The sequence below is a fragment of the Mobula hypostoma genome, chromosome 8, assembly GCF_963921235.1.
Source record: "Mobula hypostoma chromosome 8, sMobHyp1.1, whole genome shotgun sequence".
NCBI classification, from domain to species: domain Eukaryota; kingdom Metazoa; phylum Chordata; class Chondrichthyes; order Myliobatiformes; family Myliobatidae; genus Mobula; species Mobula hypostoma.
Window position 1 is genome coordinate 122,436,477 of NC_086104.1, and position 25,812 is coordinate 122,462,288.

A 25,812-nucleotide genomic window follows, 5' to 3' on the forward strand; every position below is an offset into this window, starting at 1 on the left:
GGAGGTTCAGCTCGTCATTGAGCACTTTAACAAACATCTACAGCTGTCCTGTTGAAAGTATCCTGACTGGTTACATCATTATCTGGTACAGGAATTTGGAAGTGCTGGAACGTAAGAATCTACAAGAGTGGTGGTCTCAGGTAATACATCACAGGCACATCCCTCCCCATCATCAGTAGTATCTACAGGAGGCGCTGCATCTACAAAGCTACATTCACTCTCAAAGATCCCCGCCATCCGGGCCATGCCATCTCGCAGCTCCCATTGGGCAGGAGGTACAGAGCCTGAAGTCCCACTTCACCATGTTCAGGCACAGCATTCGGTTCCTGAACAATCTGGCACAGTCCTAATCACAACATCAGTACAGGCACACTTTGCACAACCTCAGTACAGCTACTTTGTACAGCCTTAGTACAGGCACACTTCTAACAGGGTGACCAGAATGGCGCACAATACTCCAAGTGTGGCCTAATCAAAGTTGTACACAGCTACAATGTGACTTGCTGATTCTTGAGCTCAGTTTCCCGACTGAGTTTCTCAGTTTCTCTGACTAGTATTCCAGAGACCTGAGTTCAAATCTCACCAGAGCCTCTGTGTTCCTTCCTCACTCTCAAAATTCACCACTGGATACATTGGTGAAGAAGGCGTTCGACATCCTTGCCCTCCTGGGCTGAGGAGTTGAGTTCAAAAGGTTGGACATCACACTGCAGCTGTACAAAAGATTAGTCGGACTGCACTCGGAGTATTGTGTGCAGTTCTGGTCACAACATTACAGGAAGGATGTGGTTGTGAGAGACAGAGAGAGAGCTCTATTGTGGTCTTGGGTATTCATGGAATCAGGGTCTGGACTAGACATATATTCTGCGTGGTTGTATTTTACTGATATCCTATATGTGCTTGCTATCTTGTTTACATGAGGAGTAGGCCTCAAGCCGTGGTGTCGCCTGTTTACAGCCGCCTGGAGAGAGGCATTGGAGCTGGTACACTCCCCTGGGAGCCGTGTGGTGCAGTCGTCCAGGCTGGAGTCAGTGCTGCCCCCTGGTGTTCACTTGGCAGAAGACAAGCTCATTGCGGATCAAGTCTGTTCTATTTATATTGTGTGACTCTATCTTACTTTATGTCCTTGCTGCCTTGTACATGCACTGTGTGACTGTTAGTGCTGAGTTCTGCACCTTGTTCCTGGAGGAATGCTGTTTCGTTTGGCTGTAATCATGGGCCATTCATGTATGGTTGAATGACAATTAAACTTGAGATGAATTGAGAGGGAGACTGCAGAAGGGGTTCACCAGGACTGCGGCTATCAAGAGAGATTGGACAGGCTGTGTTTATTCTCAGGCTGAGGGATAACCTTATAGGGCTTATTAAAATATGAGGGACGTCAGTAGAATACGAAGCAGGAGCAGGAGACGGTCATCTGGCCCTTCGAGTCTGCTCCGCCATTCAATAACATCATGGCTGATCAGGTTATGGACTCAGCTCCACTTAACTGCCTTTCCCCATAACCCTTAATTTCTCTGCTATGCAAAAATCTACTTAACTCTGTCTTAAATAAATTTTATAGAGAAGCCTCTATTGCTTCTCCAGGCAGAGAATTCCACAAATTCGCCGGTCTCCAGCAAAATTAGTTTCTCCTCATCCCTGTCCTAAATCTATTCCTCTGAGTCTTGAGGTTCTAATCTCACCCTCTCCACTGACTCACCTCCACTCTCCACCCGTACTGAATCCCCCGCCTCCCCATCTCTGTCTCATCTGTTCATTTCACTATTTTATATGTTTCTATAAGATCCCCTCTTATTCTTGTGAATTCCAGCAAGTATCGCCCCAGGTGACTTAATCTCTCTTCATTGCCACATCTCTGGAATTAATTTGGTGAGCCACCTCTGCACTGCCTCCAAACCCAGTGTAACTTCTCCTCGAGTAAGCAGACCAGAACTGCATGCATTACTCCAGGTGTGGCCTCACCAGTACCCTGTGCATTCGCGGCATACCTCCCTGCTTTTGAATTCATTCCCTCTCACAATAAAGGCCAATGTTCCATTTGCCTCCTTGATAACCTGCAATCCAACCTTTTGTGATTCATGCACAAGCACCCCCAAGTCCCTCTGCTTAACAACATGCTGTAATCTTTCACCATTTAAACAATAATCTGATCTGCTACTTTTCCTTCCAAGGTTGCTGACCTCATTGTTGTCCACCTGCCCTCTCTGTACAGGGTAGACAGTCAAGGTCTTTTACCCCCAGGCTAGGGGAGCCTTGAACCAGAGGGTGCAGGTTTAAAGTGAGAGGGGGGAGATGTAAAGGGGACCCGAGGGGTAATTTGCACATGAGGCTGGTGGGTGTGTGGAATGAGATGCCAGTGGGAGTGATAGAGGTTGTTACAGATGCAGTATTTGCTCAGGTCCATGGATGAGGTAGAGGGATGTGGGCAAACTGCAGGGGAACGGGGTGACTGTGGATAGAATCATAATCAGTATGGACAGGATGGGCCAAAGGGTCTGTTTTTGTGCTGTGTGACTCTTTAAATCGAAATCACTCTGATCATTCACATCTCTTAAAGAGTAATCGGATCTACCTTTGAAGTTACACACCCTCATTAGGCCTCTCGTTAACCAGTGGGAAATGAATTCAGAGAGATTAACTAATTAATTATTGTTTTATTTTGGAGATACGGCTCAGGATAGGTTCTTCCAGCTCTCCAAGCCGCACTGCCAGCAAGCTACCGATTTAACTCTAGCCTAATCACAATTTACAATGGCCAATTAACCTACTAACCGGTACACCTTTGGACTGTGGGAGGAAACTAGAGCACCTGGAGAAAAACCACACATTCATGGGGTGATATACAGATTCCTTATGGACGACACCAGAGTTAAACTCCAAACTCCAAACTCTGACACTCTGAGCTGTAGTAGGACTGCGCTACCTGCTACGCTACTGTGGCGCCCAGACCTTAGCTTGTTACTAATGTTCTTGAGCACAGAAATCATCCTTGAATCTCGGTCCCCTCTTTTATTACACTCCCCTTGTTCAGGGAATGGATCACAGAACAGGAACAGCCCCTCTGGGCCAAGATGTCTGTCAGATTAGATTAGATTAGATTAGATTATGAGGACACGCAGTCCACTTTTATTGTCATTTAGTAATGCATGCATTAAGAAATGATACAATGTTCCTCCAGTGTGATATCACAGAAACACAGGACAAACCAAGACTGAAAAACTGACAAAAACCACATAATTTTACATATAGTTACAACAATGCAAAGCAATACCGTAATTTGATAAAGAACAGACCATGGGCACAGTAAAAAAAAAGTCTCAAAGTCTTTCGAAAGTCCCATCATCTCACACAGATGGTAGAAGGAAGAAAAACTCTCCCTGCCATGAGCCTCCAGCGCCAAATTAACACAATTGAACACAATGTCAAATTAATCTAAATCTCTTCTGTCTACACAATATCCACATTCTCCATTCCATCTATATCTAACAGCCTTGAACATCTCTACAGTATCTGCTTTGACCACCACCCCTGGTAGCCATCGCTCTTCATGTAAAAACCTTGCCCCGTTAAGCTTTTTCTTCTCTCCTTAAAAGGATGTCCTTTAATATTTGACATTTCTACCCCAACAAAAACAATTCTGACTGTTTATCTATGCCTCTTGTAATCTGATAAACCTCTGTCAGGACTCTCCTCAGCTTCTGCTGCTCCAGAGAAAACAACCCAAGTTTGTCCAACCTCTCCTTGTAGCTCGTGCTCTCTAATCCAGGCAGCATCCTGGTGAACCTCTTCTGCACCCAAAGCCTCCATGTTCTTCCTGCAATGGAGTGATTAGAACTGAATGCAATACCCTGGTGAACCTCTTCTGCACCCTCTCCAAAGTCTCCATGTCATTCCTGTAATGGGGCGACCAGAACTACACACAACACTTGAAGTTATCTGTGTTGGTAGATAGTTCTTGGGTAAAGAGGACACCAGTGAAATACAACACCATCTTAAATGTGCTAAAGTCACCAGTGACCTTTGGTTTGATTACACCGTATACAATATAGATTTTGATACAACTGTTTTGGAGAGGATGGTTTCCTACTCTCTGCCCTCTTTACCCTTCTCTTAACTTTGTCCACCATCTATCAGACCACTCCCCCACCCATTTCAGCCCCCTCCCCTCCAGATAGAACGGACCCAGCCTTTCCTGATCATTGGAATGCTCTGTCCCAGGTGAGGTCCTGGTGAATCTCCTCTGCTGCCTCTCCAGTTCAGGCACCTCCTTCCTACAGTGCGGGGAGCAGTACCCTGGCTGTGGCTTGACCATCCAATGATTTTCTTGTCATTGTGAGAAACGTTGTAGGCCCCAGGGTATGAAAGTTAAGGAGTCGTCCTAGGTCTGGGAGTGTGGGATTGGATGGTGTGGTGGGAGCTTCACTCTGTGTCTGACCCCAGGAGTGTGTGATGGGACAGTGTGGAGGGAGCTTCACTCTGTGTCTGACACCGAGAGTGTGTGATGGGACAGTGTGGAGGGAGATTCATTCTGTGTCTGACCCCAGGAGTGTGTGTTGGGACAGTGTGGAGGGAGCTTCATTCTGTGTCTGACCCCGGGAGTGTGTGATGGGACAGTGTAGAGGGAGCTTCACTCTGTGTCTGACCCCGGGAGTGTGTGATGGGATGGTGTGGAGGGAGCTTTATTCTATGTCTGATTTGTGCTCTCGTAGGACTAAGAGTATTTTACATTCAATGTGAAAAGGCTGGATGGTAAAAATTTTGGAGAGGGTCCATCTTTGCTGCTGGTTAACGATGTAACAAAGAGCAGCCCTTCTCCAATTAATAGTGATCAGGTGTCAAGTACAGTATAGGAAACACTATCCTTTCCCTGAACCCAGCGAAAGTATTATCACGAACCCTGATGCAGCAAAGCTTGGCCCCATCGATCACATGTCTTCAGGGTTACAGAGTCACCTAATTCCCTTTGAGAAGAAACCTTCAGTGGGGGTTTTCTGCCTAGTAAAACACTAGGCTAATATTTCCAGAATCATTAGGACCGAGTGGGAGAGGGATAAGGACTCCATAAATTACTTGCATGATAGGAAAAGAATTACTCTGAGAATCTGGGGTTGAGATTGTTTCTCACGCAGCTGGAGGGTTTTGGGAAGAAATTCTGCTTTTGCAAATGTTGCGCCAATTCTCATGAAGTTTTTTGCTAAATACAGATCATGTCACAATCACTTCCTGAAATATTTCACAACTTCCTCAGCAGGATGGTACATAATTCAACAATCACTTGGATGTCAGGTTACCCAGTTACAGGGCATAGATTAGACACAGAGTGAAGCTCCCTCCGCACTGTCCCATCACACACTCCCGGGGTCAGACACAGAGTGAGGCTCCCTCCACACTGACCCATCACACACTCCCGGAGTCAGACACAGAGTGAAGCTCCCTCCACTCCGTCCCATCACACACTCCTGGGGTCAGACACAGAGTGAACTCCCTCCACTCCATCCCGGGGTCAGACACAGAGTGAAGCTCCCTCCACTCCGTCCCATCACACACTCCCGGGGTCAGACACAGAGTGAAGCTCCCTCCACACCATCCCATCACACACTCCCCAGGTCAGATACAGAGTGAAGCTCCCTCCACACCGTCCCATCACACACTCCCCGGGTCAGACACAGTGAAGCTCCCTCCACACCATCCCATCACACACTCCCAGGGTCAGACACAGAGTGAATCTCCCTCCACATCGTCCCATCACACACTCCCAGGCTCAGACACAGAGTGAATCTCCCTCCACATCGTCCCATCACACACTCTTCAGGGTTAGAGTGAAGCTCCCTCCCCATTGTCCCAACACACCCTCCCATGGTTAGACACAAACTGAATCTCTGTCTGCACCATCCCATCACATACTCCCAGTGTCAGACACAGAGGGAAGCTCTATCTACCCTATCTCTTTTTGTTCCTGTGCAGTGTATCTTGCTGTGCAGAGGCAGGTAGTGTTTCTGAAACTGTAACTTGCTCTCTCTTGCTTTCTGAGTTTCCCACCCCCGAAACCTGTTTTCACTTCTGCTACCCGGAATATCTAGTTCAGAGTAAATTTATTAACCAAGTACATATGCTACCCTGAGATTCATTAACAGTAGAACAAAGAAATGCAGATCACTCCTCAGTCCTATAAATCCTACCCTGCCCAGTCTCTCTCCATATAACTCAGACCCTCAAGTACCGGCACCCATCCTCATAAATCTTAGGGTGTAGAACCGTACAGTGCAGGACCCAGCCTCATACAGTATCTTAGTACAAAGACTGGGCCTTCAGCCCATCTAATCCGTATGCCTACTCCCAATGATCTGCAACTGAGCCTTAGCCCTCATACCCTTCTCTTGCATGTACTTATCCAAACGATTGACCAAACTAATTCCTGCTGCCTAAACAGTGTCCATATATCTGCACATCCAGCAGCCTATCTAACAGTTCCTTAAATGTCTTAAGATGCTGGAAGTTTATGAAGTCATGAGGGGTTTAGATAAGGTGGGTTGTCACAGTCTTTCTCCCCAGGCTAGAGTCGTCTAAAAGTAGAGGATATGGGGTTAAAGGGTAGTGGAGCGGAGACAGGTCTCTACGAAAGGAGGTGTTGGGCACCCCTCTCCTTCACTAGCCTGCAGGTCACCCTTGGGCAAGGTGTAGCACCTGCTTGGCCTTCCACTGCCCCCCACCCCCGCTACCCCCGGATCAGAGTCACATGAAGCCACGAGAGCTGGTGGTGGGTGGTCGTTTGAGCAGATGGTGCATATCACAAATCCTGGTTATGCCACCAATGACTCCAGGCAGACAATCCCCGAAGGGTATTGATAATGGCTGGGGTCACCCGGTCTTGTAAAGACACTGTTCAGGAGAAGGCAGTGGCAAACCGCTTCTGTAGAAAAATTTGCCAAGAACAATCATGGTCATGGAAAGACCATGATTGCCCATGTCTGACGACACGGCACATAACGAACTAATAAATAGGTTAAAAGTGAGAAAGATGAGATAAAAGAGATAACTTCTTCATTCAGAAGTTGGTGGGTGTGTGGAACAAGCTGCCAGAGGATGTGGTAGAGGTGGGTACAGTTACAATGTTTGAAAGATACTTGGATAGGAAAGGTGGAGAGGGATACAGTCCAAATGTGTAGATAAACACCTTGATCATCATGGTCGGGTTCGGCTGAAAGGGCTGATTCTGTGCTGTGGGACTCTGAGAATCTAGGATCTGCCCAAGTCCTCAACCCCAGTGCCAGCTCCCCACTGCACTCAGCTTCCCAACTTTCCTCAAAATGTGTCTACCTCCTCTTTAAACATTTCTGGTGACACCTCCTTAGTGGGTCATATCTCAAACAAGAGACAAGGTACAGGAAGGAGATAGAGCACCTATTGGCATGTTGTCACAACAACAATCTTTCCTTCAGTGTCAGAGCTGGTCACTGAGTTCAGGAAGCGCGGTGGAGTACACGACCCTGTCTGTATCAACGGTGCTGAGGTAGAGAGGGTTGAGATTGTCAAGTTACTATTAGTAACTATCACCGCTAGCTTGTCCTGGTCCAACCAAATGGCTCCTGCAGCCAACAAAGCCTCTACATCTGAAAATGTCAAGAGAAATTCTGCAGGTCCCCATCCTTTGATATCGATGCACCATAGAAAGCATCCTATCCGGATGCATCACGGCTTGGTACGGCAACCGCTCTGCCCGTGACCGCAAGAAAATGCAGAGAGTTGCGGACACAGCTCAGCACGTCACAGAAACCAGCCTCCCCTCCATTACTCCCTTACTCACTCTTCCTTCAGTTAGTCCTGACAAAGGGTCTCGGCCTGAAACGTCGACTGCACCTCTTCCTAGAGATGCTGCCTGGCCTGCTGCGTTCACCAGCAACTTTGATGTGTGTTGCTTGAATTTCCAGCATCTGCAGAATTCCTGTTGTTTCCCCTCCATGGACTCTGTCTACATTTCTCACACCCTCGGTAAAGCAGCCAGCATTATCACAGACTCGGCCCGCCCCAGACATTCTCTCCTCTCCCCCCTCCCAGCAGGCAGAAGTCAAGTTATTGTCATTTCACTATATACATGTATAGAACATATATAACCATATAATATATATCAAAATGAGACATTTCTTCAAACCAGTAGTACACATAACACACGGTAACTTATGAAGGTAAGTATAAAATCTACTGATGAATCACAAACCAAAGTGCATCAATATTAAATATTGTAAGGTACAGAACAGATTAACCAGCGACACTTCGAAAATGATGCGGCCGGCAATTCAGAAGCCTAATGGCCTGGGGGGTGGGGGGGCGGGGGGAGCAGGAAACTGTTTCTCATCCTGACCAGTTAAAAAGATTAAGAAGATTAAAGGGCCTGAGAACACAAAGACAGCTTGAACCCCACTGTTATAAAATTCTTGAACAGATCTCTTGTATGATAAGATGGGACCCTTGACCTCACAATTCACCTCATTGTGGATCTTGCACCGCACTTCCTCTGTGCTGTCACACTTCATTCTGCTTTCCTTTCATGGCCTTGACATATTCATGTATGCAATGGTGGCATGCAACACTGAAGTTTTTCACTGTATCTCAGTACTTGTGATAATAATTAACCAATCACCAAAGGGTGATCTACTCTACGACCATCCAGTTCAGAAAGTGTAACAACAAAATGGAGTACTTGCAAATAATTTGTCGAAAGTGGCAAAGCATGTCAGCCGATGTACAGTACTTCGTTTGGAGTTTGGGGAGATTTGCAAGGTCACTGAAGACTCCTGCAAATTCCTGCTGGTGTACCGTGGAGAGATTGCTGACTGGTTGGATCACTGCTTGGTATGGAGGTTCCAATGCACAGGATCAGAAATGGCTGCAGAAGATTGTAGACCCAGCCAGCTTCATCACAGCCACAACCTCCCCCACCGTTGAGAATATCTTCAAGAGGAAGTGTTTCAAGAAGGCGGCATCTGTTACCAAGGACCTTCACTGTCCAGGAGTGTCTCTTCTCATTACTACTATTGGGAAGGAGATCCAGGAGCCTGAAGACATAGAGCTGCTCTTGTAGGAAGAGCTTCTTCCCCTCTGCCATCTCATGAACGCCACTCACTCATTTTATTTTTTATGCATTGCACTGGACTGGGACCAGGAGAGAACAAGTTTCACAACATGCATCAATGATAGTAAACCTGATTCTGTTCCACCCTTAAACAGAGAATTCCAGATCTTTTACAAGACATTGGCAAGGCCGTACTTGGAGCATTGTGTTCAGTGTCAGTCACCCTGCTCTCGAAAAGAAGCCATTCAGCTGAAAGGAGGGCAAAGGAGATTTAGGAGGAAGTTGTTGGGGTTGAGAAACTGAGTCCCTGGAGGAAGATGGGTGTGACCAAGAAGTGGGAGGAGTTAGAATGAGATTGATTAATAGAGGAGCCAATCAGACCGATGGATTTTTAAATGCAGTCAATGATTGGGTCCACTGGTGCTGGGGGCAGATTCAATTTGGCAGTGGAGTCAGTGTCTTCAAGGGTATGAGAGAGTAGAGATATCATAGATGCAATACTCTGGTGTGGAGCTAGTATATATTTGATGGGCAGAATGCTGTGCTGTGATCTTAGATGAACCAGCAATGGGATTCTCTATGCAAAGCCAAAATCTGTGGGTCAAATGACCTCCCTCTGGGCCATAAAAATATCATGATTCTATCACTCCAGTTTTCATCTAGATCCACGTCCACTGTTTGCTGCCATTTCTAGGTTTAACACCCAAACCTATTCTAGTCAGTCTTGGAGTGATGCCTATCCCGTGTTTAAAATCCATCCCTGGTTTCCTGATATCTAGTCCTGGGTTTGAACTTCATAACCACAAAACAGTCTGCAGATGCTGGAAATCAAAGTAACACATACAAAATGCTGGAGGAACACGGCACAGGCCGGGCAACATCTATGGAGAAGAGTAAACAGTCAACGTTTTGGACTGATGCCCTTCATCAGGACTTGAAAAAAAGAGAAAAGAACTTCATCCTTGGTTTCCTGACATCCCTAGCTGATGGCCCAATCCTGCTTTAAAGTCCATCCATGGATTCCTGACGTCCCCAGTTGAAGGTCCAGTCCTGGGTTTTAAATCCATCCCTGATTTTAAATTAAATCCCGAGTTAATTCGAGTCTGTATTTGAACCATATCCCTCATTTAATAACACCCAACATGCAGGACAAGGGAGAATAATTGTTTGGAATGAACTAGATTGGCCAAAGAGCCTGTTTCTGTATTGTAGTTCTCTATGACTATAACTATGACGTCCAATCCCTGTTGAATCCTAATCCTGCGTTTATACACCATCCCAGGTTTAATGGCCATCCCTGGTTCTATGACCTGGTTTTAAAATCCATGATTGGGCTCATGTCCATCTCCAGTTGAGTTCAATTCCAATCCTGTATTTAAGTTGCATCTGGGGTTTAATGTCCACCCCTGCTTGAATTCTTGATCCAAGTGCTAAAACGTGGTTTAATATCCGTCTTTAGTGGTATTCTAATCCTGGGTTTAAAATCTGTCCCAGGTTTTATGTGCATCTCCAGTTGAATTTCCAGTCCTGGCTTTCAAACCCAGCTCCGGTTTGATGTCCATCCATAGTTGAATTCCTATCCTGGTTTGAACTACATCCCTGGTTTAACATCCAACTCCATTGAAGCTCCAGTCCTGACTTTAAAATCCACCTCTGGTCTGATGTCCATTTCCAGTTGAATTCTAGTCCTGCTGCATTTCTACTCCATCCCAGGTTTAACGGCCATCCTGGCTCAATTCTAAATGTGAGGGTTAAAATCCATGTCTGCTTTAACACCCATTTTAAGTAGAATTCCAGTCTTGAATTTAAAACCTATTCATGGGTTAATGGTTGAACTTCAATGCAGGGTTAAAAATCCAGCCCTGATTTAATATCCATCTCCAGCTGAACATCCAGTTCTGGATTTAAAATCCATTCAGGGTTTAATGTCCACCCTGGTTTGAACTCCACGCTTGGGTCGATGTCCATCCCTGGTTCGAAGTCCATTCCTGGGTTAGAGCTCCATCCCTGGTTTAATTCCAGTCCCGGTTTGATATCTAGTCCTGGATTTGAACTCCTCTCTGGTTTAACGGCCCCCTCCAGTTGGATTCCAGTCCTGGATCTAATATCCATCCCGGGTCTGGTTGCCATCCTGGTTGAGTGCCAAACCTGAAGTTAATACCCATCGCTAGATCGATGCTCACTCCAGCTCCGTGCACCTCAGTCTATCGGTGGATGAAGAAATGGCAGATGATTCCTGGGGTGCAATTGGTGGTATTTGTAGGGGGAAATGTCTAATGCAAAAGGACGATTAGTAGCATTGACTCCTCTTCATATCCCCACGAGTTCAACTGCGTAGATGGCGGACTGGGTTCGATACTGACCTCCACCGCTACTTATGTGTGGAGTTTGCTGCTTGTGTGTTGGGAATTGCTTCTGTGATGAAGGGATTCCCTCCATTTCCCTTCCACATAGGAAAACAACAAGAACAGAGACACACACTGAAATGCAGGAGCAGGGGGCCTTCTGGCCCGCCCAGCCTGCAATCATCCAATAACATTATAGCTTATCAGGTGTGGACTTAGCTCCACCTACTTGACTTCCCCCCGAACCCTTAATTCCCCCTATCTGTGTCTTTATAAAGTGGCCACTGAGTGTATTTCAGTATGTTCCTGATCTTCTGCTACTGTAGCCCATTTAGTTCACAGTTCGATGTGTTGTGCGTTCAGAGATGCTCTTCTGCACACCACTGTTGTAGTGCGTGGCTATTTGAGTTACTGTCACCTTCCTGTCAGCTTGATCCAGTCTGACCATTCTCCTCCGACTTCTCTCATTAACAAGGCATTTTCACCCACAGAAAGTGCCAGTCACTGCATGTTTTTTTCTGTTTTTCACACCACTCTCTGTAAACTCCAGAGACTGTTGTAGGTGAAAATCCCAGATCAGTTTCTGAGATACTCAAACCACCCCATCTGGCACCAGCAATCATCGCATGGTCAAAGTCATTTAGATCACATCTCCCCCCCATTCTGATGTTTAGTCTGAACAACAACTGAACCTCTTGACCATGCCTGCATGCTTTTATGTGTTGAGTTGCCGCCACTTTATTGGCTGATTAGATATTTACATTAATGAGCCAGTGTACTTAATAAAATGGCCACCGTATACAGAGTGTATATTTTGAGGATTCATCTACCTCTACTGTAAATATATCAAACAATCTCCATCACCGTCCAGAGCACGCTTTTTTCTAACTTCTACCATAGGGTAGGAGGTGCGGGAGCCTGAAGACTTGATGATTCAGGAACAGCTCCTTCCCTTCTGCCATCAGATTTCTGAATAATCCATGAACACAACTACACTAGTTTGTCATTACCCTTTCGCTCTGCTTAGTTTAGCTTTTCATTGTAACTTATAGTCATTTTTCAATGGTATTGCCCTGTAATGCTGCCACAAAGCAACAATTTTCACGACATTTGTTGGTGATGTATGTGGGCGCCACTATAGCAGAGTGGGTATCCCAGCTCAGGGCTTTGGGGTTCAGAGTTCAAGTCCGGTGTTATCTTTAAGGAGATTGTATGTCCTCCCTGTGGGATGCCAGGTTTTTCTCCAGGATCCTCCAGTTTCCTCCCACAGTCCAAAGACACACCGGTTAGTAGGTTAACCGGTGATCGGAAGTTGTCCGGTTATTAGGCTGGGGTTAAACTAAGGGTTGCTGAGTGGCGCGGCTGGAGGGGCCTATTCCGAACTATATTTCTAAATAAAATAAGTAAATCATATCCCTGATTCTGATTTGCCCTCAGAAGCAGAGAATTCAGGAGTCAGCGAGGCCACATTTGATGTACGGCGTCGCCCTGCTACAGCTGAGAAGAGTGCAGAAGAGATCTACAAAGGACTTTGCTGGGACCCAGAGAACTGAGTCATGGAGAGAGCTTGAGAAGGTTGGGACTTTATTCCTTGGAGAATGAGGGGTGACTTTACAGAGGTAGATAGGGGGCAGAGGTAGGCTGAATGCACAAAGGATGGGCAATCAAATTTCAAAGGGTCCAAGTTTCAGGAGAGGAGAGATTTAATAGCAGCTTGAGGAACCACTTTTTCTACACAAAGGGGGAGCCATATATGGACCGAGCTGCCGGAGGAAGTGGCTGAGGCTGGTACATCAACGACATTTAATAGACACTTGGGACAGTTACTTGCATAGGAAAGGTTAAAGGGATGTGGGACAAACACAGGCAAATGGGACTGGCTTGAATGGGCACCATGATCAGCAGGGACCAGTTGGGCCGAAGGGCAAGTTTCTGTCTGCTGTGTGACTCTGTGTCTCTTAGAAAGGGCTGCAGACTTTCATCGGGTCATCGTGAAGTCTGTATTTTTATTTTGCTGTTTAAGGTTTATTTTGCAGTGTTTGTGTGTTTGTGTGTGTGTGTGTGAGAGAGAGAGAGAGAGAGAGAGAGAGAGAGAGAACGAACCATCCACCCTGTGTATGTAACTCAACCCCCCCGTTGAGGGTGTGGATGGTTGTGTGTGCATAAGACTCGTCCCCCAGTGAGGTTAGGCATGTATATGTGAGTGACCTGTCCCACAGTGAGGGTGAGCATGTCTGTGTGTGCGTGCGTGTGTTTGTGTGTGTGAGACCTATCCCCAGTGAGATGCGACTGTCTGTGTGTGAGACCAGTCCAATAGTCTGTGTGTGTGTGTGTGTGTGTGTGTGAGATCTGTCTGCCAATGAGGGTGAGTGTGTGTGTGACCTGCACTCTAGAGACGATGAGTGTGTGTGTGTGTGTGTGTGTGTGAGATCTGTCTGCCAATGAGGGTGAGTGTGTGTGTGACCTGCACTCTAGAGACGATGAGTGTGTGTGTGTGTGTGTGTGTGTGTGTGTGTGTGTGTGTGTGTGTGTTTCAGTGACTCATCTCCCTATGAGTATATACTGTTTGTGTGAGTTTATGAGTGACGTGTCCCCTAGTGAGAGTCAGTGTGTGTGTCTGTATGAGTGGATAGTAGTACAATCCAACGGTTAGCAGATGCAAGTGTGAGGAAGTTCCTGGTTTCCTGGTTATAGTCACACAGCATGTAAACAGGCCATTTGGCCCATATGGCCATGCTGACCAGGGTGTCCTTCCAAGCTGGTCCCATCCTCCATGTAAAATATTTGCTCTTTAAATTCTTACTAAATCTCTCCACTCTCACCTTAGCCCTAGACCTTTTAGTTCTTGATGCTGAATCCTAAGAAAAAGACTATGTATAGTCACCCTATGCCTCTCAGGATTCCATACACCTCTGTAAGATCATCCCTGTCTCATACTGATACGTCACGGGCACTTCCCTCCCCACCATCAGCAGCATCTACAGGAGGTGCTGCCTCAAGATGGCAACATTCATCAAAGATCCGCACCATCTTCTCACAGCTCCCATCGGGCAGGAGGTACAGAAGCCTGAAGTCCCACACCACCGGGTTCAGGAACAGCTACTTCCCTTCAACCATTCGATTCTTAAACCAACCAGCACAACCCCAATCACTCCCTTAGTGAGAAGATAGCAACGCTAGGACTAGTTTGACCACTTTGCACGAAACTTAACTTCTTGAAACATATGTAAAATGCTGGGGGGATCTCGGCAGGTCGGGCAGCATCCATGGAAATGAACAGTCAACGTTTCGGGCCCAGACCCTTCTTCAGGACTGAAAGGAAAGGGGAAGATGCCAGAATAAAAAAGTGGGAGGAGGAGAAACAGGATAGCTAGCAGGTGATAGGTGAAGCCAGGTGGGTGGGAAACATAAAGGGCTGGAGCGAAGAGTGCATCATACGAGAAAGAATGGGCGCCAGGGGGAGGTGATAGATGAGAAGATCGTGAGAGGTCAGATTGGGGAATATAAGGGGAGGGGGAGTGAAATTTTTTTCACCGCAAGGAAAAATCAATATTCCTGCCATCAGGTTGGAGGCTATCCTGGTGGAATTAAAAGTGTTGCTCTTCTCCCTATCTTCAGCCAATAAGTATGAAAAAATGGCTGTATTATTTGGAATGGTGATTGCTAAGCAGTTAATCCTGCAAATGTGGAAAATAGACTCTGTGCCTATGTATGATCTGTGCCTGAGAGAACTGGCAAATATTTTACATTTGGAGAGACTGAGGCTATGTAATGAGGACAGAGGGGACACCTTTGAAAAGATATGGGGCCCTGTACTGGACTTTCTTACGGGGTGAGGACTGAGGTTTTTTGGTGCAGTGTATGTTTACTTTTGCCTTTATATTTTTCTCCCTTATGCTGCTCAATATTTAACTTGATTTTGTTATTGTTGTGGTTTTTGTGGATGTGCTGTATTTTTGTTTGTTTGTAATAAATAAATAAAAATTAAATTAAAAACGAAGTGTTGCTCCTCCACCCTCATTGTGGCGGTGGAGGAGGCCGTGGACCGACATGTCGGAAGGGAATGGGAATTGGAATTAAAATGTTTGGCCACCGGGAAATCCTGCTTTAAGTGGATTGAGTGGAGGTGCTCAACGAAGCAGCCCCCCGAATTTACAATGGGTCTCACCAACGTAGAGGAGGCCACATCGGATGCACTGGACACAACAGACAACCCCACAGGTTTGCAGATGAAGTGTCGCCTCACCTGGAAGGACTATTTGGGACGCTGAGTGGAGGTGAGGGAGGAGGTGAATGGGCAGCTGTAGCAGATTGTGTGCTTTCTTCCAAAAATGTGCATTATTTCTGCCTTCCTTGTGAATGTTCCTCTGTGTCTGTGGTGCTGCTGTGAGTAAGTTTTTCTTTGCACCTGTGCACACAAGGACTCGTGCGTCTGGCAATGAACTCAGAATCATGATTATTATCACTGTTTTATATGATGGGAATTCTGTTCATTTGCAGCAGTACAGTGCAAAGATATAAGATTGCTATCAATTACAAAAAAAGAGTAAGGTTGAGTTCATGGGGTCACGGACTGTTCAGGAACCTGATTGTAGAGAGGAAGAAGCTGTCGCTGAATCATTGAATGTGGGTCTTCAAGCTCCTGTACCTTCTCCCCCCCAATGAGAGGAGGGAAAGTCCTGGAGGGTGAGAGTCCTTAATGATGGATAGTAATAATAATAATGAGGGTCCTCCCTGAGGCAACTCCTCTGCAAAATAACTGACTCTTTTGATCACCTCTCATCCTGTTAAGGTCCTAGACTACTCGATCTAATTTCCTCGGGCAAAACGGCCCATTCCTGGTGAATCCTAATCACACTCCCTCTGAAATAAGGACATCCTTACAAAAAAGGTGTGGCCCCAGAAAAGCTCTGCATAATGCATTAAGGTACATTTCCCACCTGCTCAGCCTTGTTCACTGATTGGTGTACAAGAACAGAATGCGGTCTCTCTGAAAGCGACTCTGCAAATTTCCATTGCAGAGAAAAGCAAGGACTTTGGCCCATCGGGTCCATGTTAATCCCTGGGATTTACACCAGTCCCATTCCCCTGAATATCAGCACTGACCAGGTGGTCAACATTATCAGCAGTATACAAGTCAGGTTTTCACTGTATCGCAGTACATGTGACACTAATAAACCAACTCCACCAGGCTTCAACCTGCTGAATCAGACTCATGGAGAGTCCCCCGGTGCGACCAGATAGACCCTTGACCAGTGTGATCTTGCAACTTTATCGTTTACCTGCACAGCACTTTCTCTGTGGCATTTATACTTTATTCTGTGTTGTTCCTCAATGCACTGTGTAATGGTCTGATCTGTATGAACAGACGCAGACAAGCTGCTCACTGCATCCTAGTACATTAACAATAATAAACCATTCCAGTTTCAGCAAAAATCTGAGCTTCTCCGGCAGTGGATGATCATACAATCATACACTTCACCCGCTAGAAACTGAACAGGAACGCTCACCTTCACTGGGGATGGGTCACACACACACACACACACACACAAATACACACAAATACACAGACACAGACACACACGCACACACACACAAATACACAGGCACACACACACAAATACACAGAGACACACACACACACACAAATACACACACACACACACAAATACACATGCACACACACACAAATACACAGACACACACACACAAATACACAGAGACACACACACACACACAAATACACACACACACACACACACAAATACACAGACACAGACACACACACACGCACACACACACAAATACACAGACACACACACACACACACACACACACGCACGCACACACAAATACACAGACACAGCCACACACACACACAAATACACAGAGACACAGACAAACACACAGACAAACACACACACACACACACACACACACACACACACTGACCTTCACTGGGGGATTAGTAATTAAACATATAACCAAACTAATTGCTTTTGTCTACACAATATCCATACCCTCCAATCCCTGCACATCTATGTGCCTATCTGAGATCCTTTCAAATACTTCTATCTTATCTACAATTACCACCACCTCTGGCAACTCATTTCAGGCACCCACCCCTCCCTGTGCAAAAATAAACTTGCCCTTCTTAAATGCCTACTGTCTGCTATTAGACATTTCAACTCTGGGGAACAATGATACTGGCTGCCTACACTGTCTGTGCTTCTATCAGCTCTCCCTTCTGCTTCTTTAGTTTCTCAACTCTTTGATCTCCCATGCAACGTTCAAATTTCCACTTGGAAGTTTCTTTACAAATTGGCTCTTCAGTCAACACCATTGTAAAGAGCAGCTGAGCAGAGCCGGAACCTCATAACATCAGGGGTTCGATTCACCCCCCCCCCCGGCACTGTGTGTGTGTGTGTACTCCCATCTCCTCCCATCCCCCACCCACAAAGACCTAGGAGGGGGTAAACTGGCTGCAAGCTGCCCATTGCAGGTTCTGGACAGTAGGGGGGAAGAAGGAGACTGAGACCCGATTGCCAGAGTCTGATTTTGAGAGGAGGAGAAGAGGGGGCCACTGTCAAGATTCAGGTGAACATCTGTTAACCAGCATTCAGCTATTCTAGTACACCTCATCCCCCAGCCCCCTGTGCCCCAGTCAGTGACTTCTTTATTAAATGAAGCTCTTAAACAGCAAACATTCTTTCTGGAAGGTGCGCAAATGGAGGTATAAGGGAGGAAGACAGAGGCAGGACTAAATGGAGGAGAGGTGACTTGCTGGAGGCATATACGACGCTAAGAGGCATAGATAGAGTGGACAGCCAACACCTTTCTCCCAGGGCAGAAACAGCTAATAGGAGAGGACATCATTTTAAGGTTGGAAGAAAGTATGGGGAGGGTTGTTTGAGGTGGTTTTTGTTTTACACAGAGAGTGGCGGTGTGTGGAACAGGGCTGGTGGTACAGGCAGATACATCAGCAACATTTAAGGGATTATTATTTTCTTTAATTTAGAGATACCGCACATCAACAAGACCTTCTGGCCCGGTGGAAGTAATTTCCCACTTAGGGTCAATAAAGTACTTATGATTATGATTATTATTAGCCCACGAGACCAATTAACATACTAACCTGTACTTCTTTGGACTGTGGGTAGAAACCAGAGCACACAAAGGAAACCCATGTGGTCATGGGGGAGAGCGTACAGACTCCTTATAGATAGCAACAGGAATTGAACCTGTATCGCAGGCACTGTAAAGTGTTATGCTAACCACTAGGCTACTGTGCCCCCCTTTAAAAACAAATTTTCTTTCTTGGAAGAAAGAAAGATGTAGGGCGATGGGGCTGTCTAGGAGGGCAGGGTTAGACTGATGATGGAGTAGTTTTATGCAGGCCCACACTCTGCTGTATTGCTCTATGTAACGGGGTGTGGCGTTCTAAACAAGAAACCGCGAGTTGATCACAATCTCCATTTTCTTATCAAGATAGTTGAGTTTTCTTCACCTCGACAGATTTGCACTCTTTAGTAAAGAGAAAATACTCAGTGTTTGTGACACAGCAGAAGTCTTGGGTTAGTGGCTGCAGTCTGCAAGCACGCTGGTGCAAGGGGAGGTGACACATTGTAGGTAACAACATTTAATGATTCAGCCAGTGGGGTAACTGTACACTGTGTTGCAGAGGCTGCTACAACCGTGAGGATCTTAGAGAGCTGCATAGTCCCTGGATAAGGCAGAGAGTCGCACTACTTTCCTGCAAGGGTAGCATGGGCCTAAACTAGGGGGCGTAAATTCCAATGGCCAGAGCTGTTTAAGGCTGGGACTGTTTTACCTGGAGTGAGGGAGGCTGAGGGGTGACCTTATAGAGGTTTGTAAAACCAAGAGGAGCAGATAAGGCAGACGGTCATGGTCTTTCCCCCAGGGTAGGGGAGTCTAAACTTAGAGGACACCAGATTAAGGTGAGAGGGGAGAGGTTTAGAGCTAACTTGACCGGCAACTTTTTCACTCACAGAGTGGTGGGCACATGGAATGAGCTACCAGAGGAACTGGTTGAGGAAGGTACAATATTTAAAAGAGACTAGAAGGGGTGTGTTGGCATGTGGCCAAGTGGTTAAGGTGTTTGTCTAGTGATTTGAAGGTCGCTAGTTCGAGCCTCGGCTGAGGCAGCGTGTGTTCCCTTGAGCAAGGCACTTAACCACACATTGCTCTGCGATGACACCGGTGCCAAGCTGTATGGGTCCTAATGCCCTTCCCTTGGACAACATTGGTGGTGTGGAGAGGGGAGACTTGCAGCATGGGCAACTGCTGGTCTTCCATACAACCTTGCCCAGGCCTGCGCCCTGGAAACCTTCCAAAGCGCAAATCCATGGTCCCATGAGACTAACGGGTGCCTATAAAGAAGAGGTGTATGGATGGGTAACGTTTAGAGCAGTGGTCAGCAACTTTTTTGCCTCTGTGAGCCGGATCACGTATTAGTGAGTGAGTGGACGGTGGGCCAGATAAATGCCATTAAAAACTTGAAATATTGGAATTATCCATTTAAGTACATCTAGATATGTTTTGCCTCGAATTAATGAATAAAGCATACTAGAAAATCATTTGTGCTTAAGGTTGCCTACCCCTGGTTTAGAGGGATAGGGGCTAAGTACAAGCAAATGAGACCAGCCTGGATGGGAACCTTGGTCAGCATGAACAAATTGGGTCAAAGGATCTGTTTCCGTGTGAGTAATTATAGAAGCCTCTACTTCCTCAGAGGTTCTCAGAAGATCATAATCTCAGGAGATGTCACTGAGGTTGGTACAGACAGTGTTGCGTTCTCCAAACTGAGGGGAGTTATCTTTAATCCTGACCTCTGAGTGTGTGTGTGTGTGTGTGTGTGTGTGTGTGTGGATAGGTCCCTGGGCAACTGTACAAAACAACGGTGAGACTGCATTTGGAGTTGTGCATTTGGTTCTGGTCACTCAGCGATAGGGAGGATGTCATTGAGCTGGAGAGGGTGCGGGAAAGATTCACTGGGATGTCACCGGGACTAGAGGGTTGGTGTTCCGAGGGGAGACCGGACCGGCTGCGACTGTTTCCCTGGAGTGAAGTGGGTGAGGGGTGATCTTACAGGGGTTTATAAAACCATGAGGGGAGTTGATAAATTGGATGGTCACAGTCTTTTCCCCTTGGAGAGTCTGAAACCAGAGGGGACGGGTTTAAGGGAAATGATAATCTCGGAGCCACAGAGTCATACAGTATACAAAAGGGCATTCTCACCAACTACATATGCCGACCACAGCATCCCTCCTGCTAATACCATTTGCCACTTTGGCCCAGGACACTCAAAGCCACACCTCTCCGTGTACCTATCCAACTGCATCTCAAACCTCCCCTGAACTCTCCATGTACCTATCCAACTGCATCCCAAAACCCCGAACTCTCCCTGTACCTATCCAAATGCCTCTCAAACCCTCTGAACTCCCAATGTACCTATCCAATTGCCTCTCAAACCTCCCCGAACTCTCCATGAACCTCTCCAAATGCCTCTCAAACCCCCCGAACTCTCCATGTACCTATCCAAATACCTGTCAAACCCCCCAAACTCTCCATGTACCTATCCAAATGCCTCTCAAACCCCTGAACTCTCCATGTACCTATCCAAATGCCTCTCAAACCCCCGAACTCTCCATGTACCTATCCAAATGCCTCTCAAACCCCCGAACTCTCCATGTACCGATCCAAATGCCTCTCAAACCTCCAACTCTCCATGTACCTATTCAAATGCCTCTCAAACCCCTGAACTCTCCATCTACCGATCAAATGCCTCTCAAAGCCCCCCGAACTCTCTATGTACCTATCCAAATGCCTCTCAAACCCCCTCGAACTTTCCATGTACCTATCCAAATGCCTCTCAACTCCCCCCCGAACTCTCCATGTACCTATTCAAATGCCTCTTAAACCTTCCCGAACTCTCCATGTACGTATTCAAATGCCTCTGAAACCCCATGAACTCTCCACGTACCTATCCAAATGCCTCTCAAACCCCCGAACTCTCCATGTACCTATCCAAATGCCTCTTAAACCTTCCCGAACTCCCCATGTACCTATCCAAATGCCTCTCAAACCACCGAACTCTCCATGTACCTATCCAAATGCCTCTCAAACCCCCCGAACTCTCCATGTACCTATCCAAATGCCTCTCAAACCCCCCGAACTCTTCATGCACCTATCCAAATGCCTCTCAAACCTCCCCCGAACTCTCCATGTACCTATCCAAATTCCTCTCAAACCACCGAACTCTCCATGTACCTATCCAAATGCCTCTCAAACCCCCCGAACTCTCCATGTACCTACCCAACTGCCTCTCAAACCCCTGAACTCTCTATGTAACTATCCAAATGCCTCTCAAACACCCGAACTCCCCATGTACCAATCCAAATGCCTCTCAAATCCCTGAACTCTCCATGTACCTATTCAAATGCCTCTCAAACCCCCCAAACTCTCCATGTACCTATCCAAATGGCTCTCAATCCTCTCCCCGAACTCTCCAAGTACCTATACAAATGCCTCTCAAATCCCCGAACTCTCCATGTACCTATCGAAATGCCTCTCAAACTACCTGAACTCTCCATGTACCTATCCAAATGCCTCTCAACCCCGCCCCGAACTCTCCATGTACCTATCCAAATGCCTCTCAAACCCCCCGAACTCTCCATGTACCTATCCAAATGCCTCTCAACCCCGCCCCAAACTCTCCATGTACCTATCCAAGTGCCTCTCAAACCCCCCGAACTCTCCATGTACCTATTCAAATGCCTCTCAAACCCCCCGAACTCTTTATGTACCTCTCCAAATGCCTCTCAAACCCCCGAGCTCTCCATGTACCTATCCAAATGCCTCTCAAACCCCTGAACTCTCCATGTACCTCTCCGAATGCCTCTCAAACCCCCCGAATTCTCAATGTACCTATCCAAGTGCCTCTCAAACCCCTGTGAACTCTCCCTGTACCTATCCAAATGCCTCTCAAACCTCCAACTCTCCATATACCTATCCAAATGCCTCTCAACCCCCCCGAACTCTCCATGTACCTATCCAAATGCCTCTTAAACCTTCCCGAACTCTCCATGTACGTATTCAAATGCCTCTGAAACCCCATGAACTCTCCACGTACCTATCCAAATGCCTCTCAAACCCCTGAACTCTCCATGTACCTATCCAAATGCCTCTTAAACCTTCCCGAACTCTCCATGTACGTATTCAAATGCCTCTGAAACCCCGTGAACTCTCCACGTACCTATCCAAATGCCTCTCAATCCCCCGAACTCTCCATGTACCTATCCAAATTCCTCTCAAACCTCCCCCCGAGCTCTCCATGTACCTATCCAAATGCCTCTCAAAACTTCCCCGAACCCCGACCTCTGATTTATAATCGGTTCATTAACCGAAGAACTCTATCTTGTTTTCCCCCTTTGGCACCATTTATTTCTTTTGCAGCTTATAATGATTGTTTTCTCGCACCATACTGCTGCTGCCACAAGACAGTGGTAATGGACCTGTTTCTGAGAATGGGGTTCTTAGATGTGCAGAACAGATATGGAGATTGTGTAGGTGGAAGAGACTAGATTAATTAGGCATCAGGCCTCTCTCCCTCTGTGTCTGTCTCACTCTCTTCCCTGCCCCTTTTCGTTAACTTCCCCTCTCTCTCCTCCCTCCTTCTCTGTCATCCTCCTCTTCATCTCTCAATCACCCTCGTTTTTACTCTCCCCACTCTCCCCTTCATCTCCTCTTAATCTCTCCCTCTCTCATTCAATCTCTTCAACTTTCTCTCTTCCCCATACTCTCCTTCTCTCAATTACATTCCCCCTCTCTCTCAATCCCCGCTCACTCTCTCAATCACTCTCTTTCACGCTCTCCCTGTCTCTCTCAATTTCTTCGTCTCGTAATCACTTCTCACACTCTCTCACTCCCTCCGTCTCCTTACGTTCTTTCATCCTTTCACTCTTACTCACACTCTCAATTACTCTCCTTTCACTCTCTCCCTCTCAGTTCTCTCTCTCTTTCTCTCTTTATAACCCCTCCTTCTTTCTCAGTCACTCTTTTTCCCCGTCTTTCACTTTCTCCATCTCAGTCACTCTCTCTCATCCTTTTTCCACTCCTCTCTTAATTTCTTCTCTCATCCTTTCATTCCTACTCTTTCCCTTGCAATGACTCTCCCTTACACTCCCTCTCTCTGTCTCCCTTTCTGTCAGTCTGTCTCCCTCTCTTTCCACCTCACTCTCTCTCCCCTCTTGCCCCTCTCTCTCTCGATTTCCCCTCTCCCTCTGTCAAGCATTCTGCCCCTCTCTCGCTCCCTCTTTTAATCTCTCTATTGGTCCACTTTTCTCATGCTCTCAACTCTCTCTTAAATGGTCAGTTATTTTTCATTCTTTGATTTTAAACAGTGATCCCAGAACCCGATTCTCCCACAGGCTGGTACACCCTCTCCAGAACCACTGAGACCCCTCAGTACCTTTGATTCATGCTATAGGGACAGGCTGGAACGGTTTCCCTTGGAGCGAAGGAGGCTGAGGAGTAAGAGGTTTATAAAACCATGAGGGTGAATAATCACGGTCCTTTTTTCCCAGGATAGGGGAGTCTAAGACAGAGATGGGCAGGAAATTTGCCTTCCAGTAGGCGGGAGATCTCTAGAATTCTCTCCCCCTGGAAGTTCATTCAGAACAGTGGTGGGCAGATGTGAAGGGGATTGAGGGGGATGGGGAGAGGACAGGGAAATTACTTGAGGAATGAGCCAAGGTCTGGATGAGTGGGAGAGCGGGAACGACAGGCCAAGTGGCAAATGAGATCGCAGAACAGTGTGGAACAGGAACGTGCCCTTCAGACTGCCATGTTGTGCTGCACTAATAAAACGTTTAGCTAAACTAATTCCTCCTGCCTGCACAATGTCCATATCCCTCCATTCATGAGAGCCTCTTAAACACCTCTATTGTACCTGCCTCCATCGCCAGTGCATTCCAGCCATCCAGCACCCTCTCTGTGAAAGACATTGCCCTGCACATCTCCTTTGAACTTTGCTCACCTTAAATGCATGCCTTTTGACCCTGGGAACAAGTTGTCTATCTATGCCTCTCATAATTTTATAAACTTCTATCAGGTCTCCCCTCAGTCTCGGCAACCCTCTAGTATTAATTTCAAATACTAATTCTAATTAAATATTAGTAATATATTCACCCTCCTTCGTGATCAATGGGAACACTCGCCATGGAGGTGTAGCAGTTAGTACAACGCTGTCAATTGGTCGCTGAAAATTGTCCCGTGATTAGGTCAGGGTTAATCGGGCTTGTCGGGTTGCTGGGGTGAGGTGGCTCGAAGGGCTGAAAGGACGAACTTCGTGCTGTATCACTAAATAAACAAACACCACCACCAGGGAGGAGGGACAGGAGCCTGAAGACCCACACCCAACATTTCAGGAACATCCTCTTCCCCTTCATTACCAGGTTTCTACTGAACAGTCCATGAAACTCACTATTCCTCTTTTGCAAAATTTATTTATTATGTAGAACAATACAGCACACTAAAGGCCCTTCAGCCCACAATGCTGTGCTGGCCTTTGTTCTGAGGTTAATCTACCCTTCCCTCTGACGCAGCTTCCATTCACCCACGTGTCTATATGAGATGCCCCTGCACCCTCCTCAAGCACCAGGCCTGGCAGCACATTCCAGGCACTATCTTTATATAGGCATCCGTTAGTCTCGTGAGACCATGGATTTGCGCCTTGAAAGGTTTTCAGGGTGCAGGCCTGGGCAAGGTTGTATGGAAGACCGGCAGTTGCCCAAGCTGCAACTCTCCCCTCTCCACACCACCGATGTTGTCCGAGGGAAGGGCATTAGGCACTGGTGTCCTCACAGAGCAATGTGTGGTTAAGTGCCTTGCTCGAGGACACACACACACTGCCTCAGCCAAGGCTCCATCTAGCGACCTTCAGATCACTAGACGAATGCCTTAACCACTTGGCCACGCGCCAACACATACCAGCACTATCACTCTCTGTGTAAAGAACCTACCTCTGACATCCCTCCTATACTTCCTTCTGATCACCTTAATATTCCTTCCTTTTATGCAAAACCGTTTCCACCCTGGGAAAGAGGTGATGGCTCTCCACTCTGTCTCCACCTCTCATCATCTTATACACTTAGCATTTATTTTACTTTCTAATTGTAACCTACAGTAATTTTCAATTTCTTGCACTGTACTACTGCCACAAAACAATAAATTTCATGAAGCATATTAGTTATAGTAAACCTGATTCTCATTCAGAAATATTTATTTATTTTGAGATACAGTGTGGAATAGGCCCTTCTGGCCCAATGCCCAGCAACCGGCTGATTTAACCCTAGCGTAATCACAGGACAATTTACA

The 25,812-nt window shown here is 46.6% G+C and overlaps 1 protein-coding gene across 2 annotated transcripts in view; it reads right to left on the bottom strand.

The window, feature by feature from the left end:
• Window positions 1-25,812, bottom strand: part of LOC134350895 (retroviral integration site protein Fli-1 homolog) — a 62,263-nt gene that overhangs the window by 17,983 nt on the left and 18,468 nt on the right. The window lies entirely within an intron of this gene.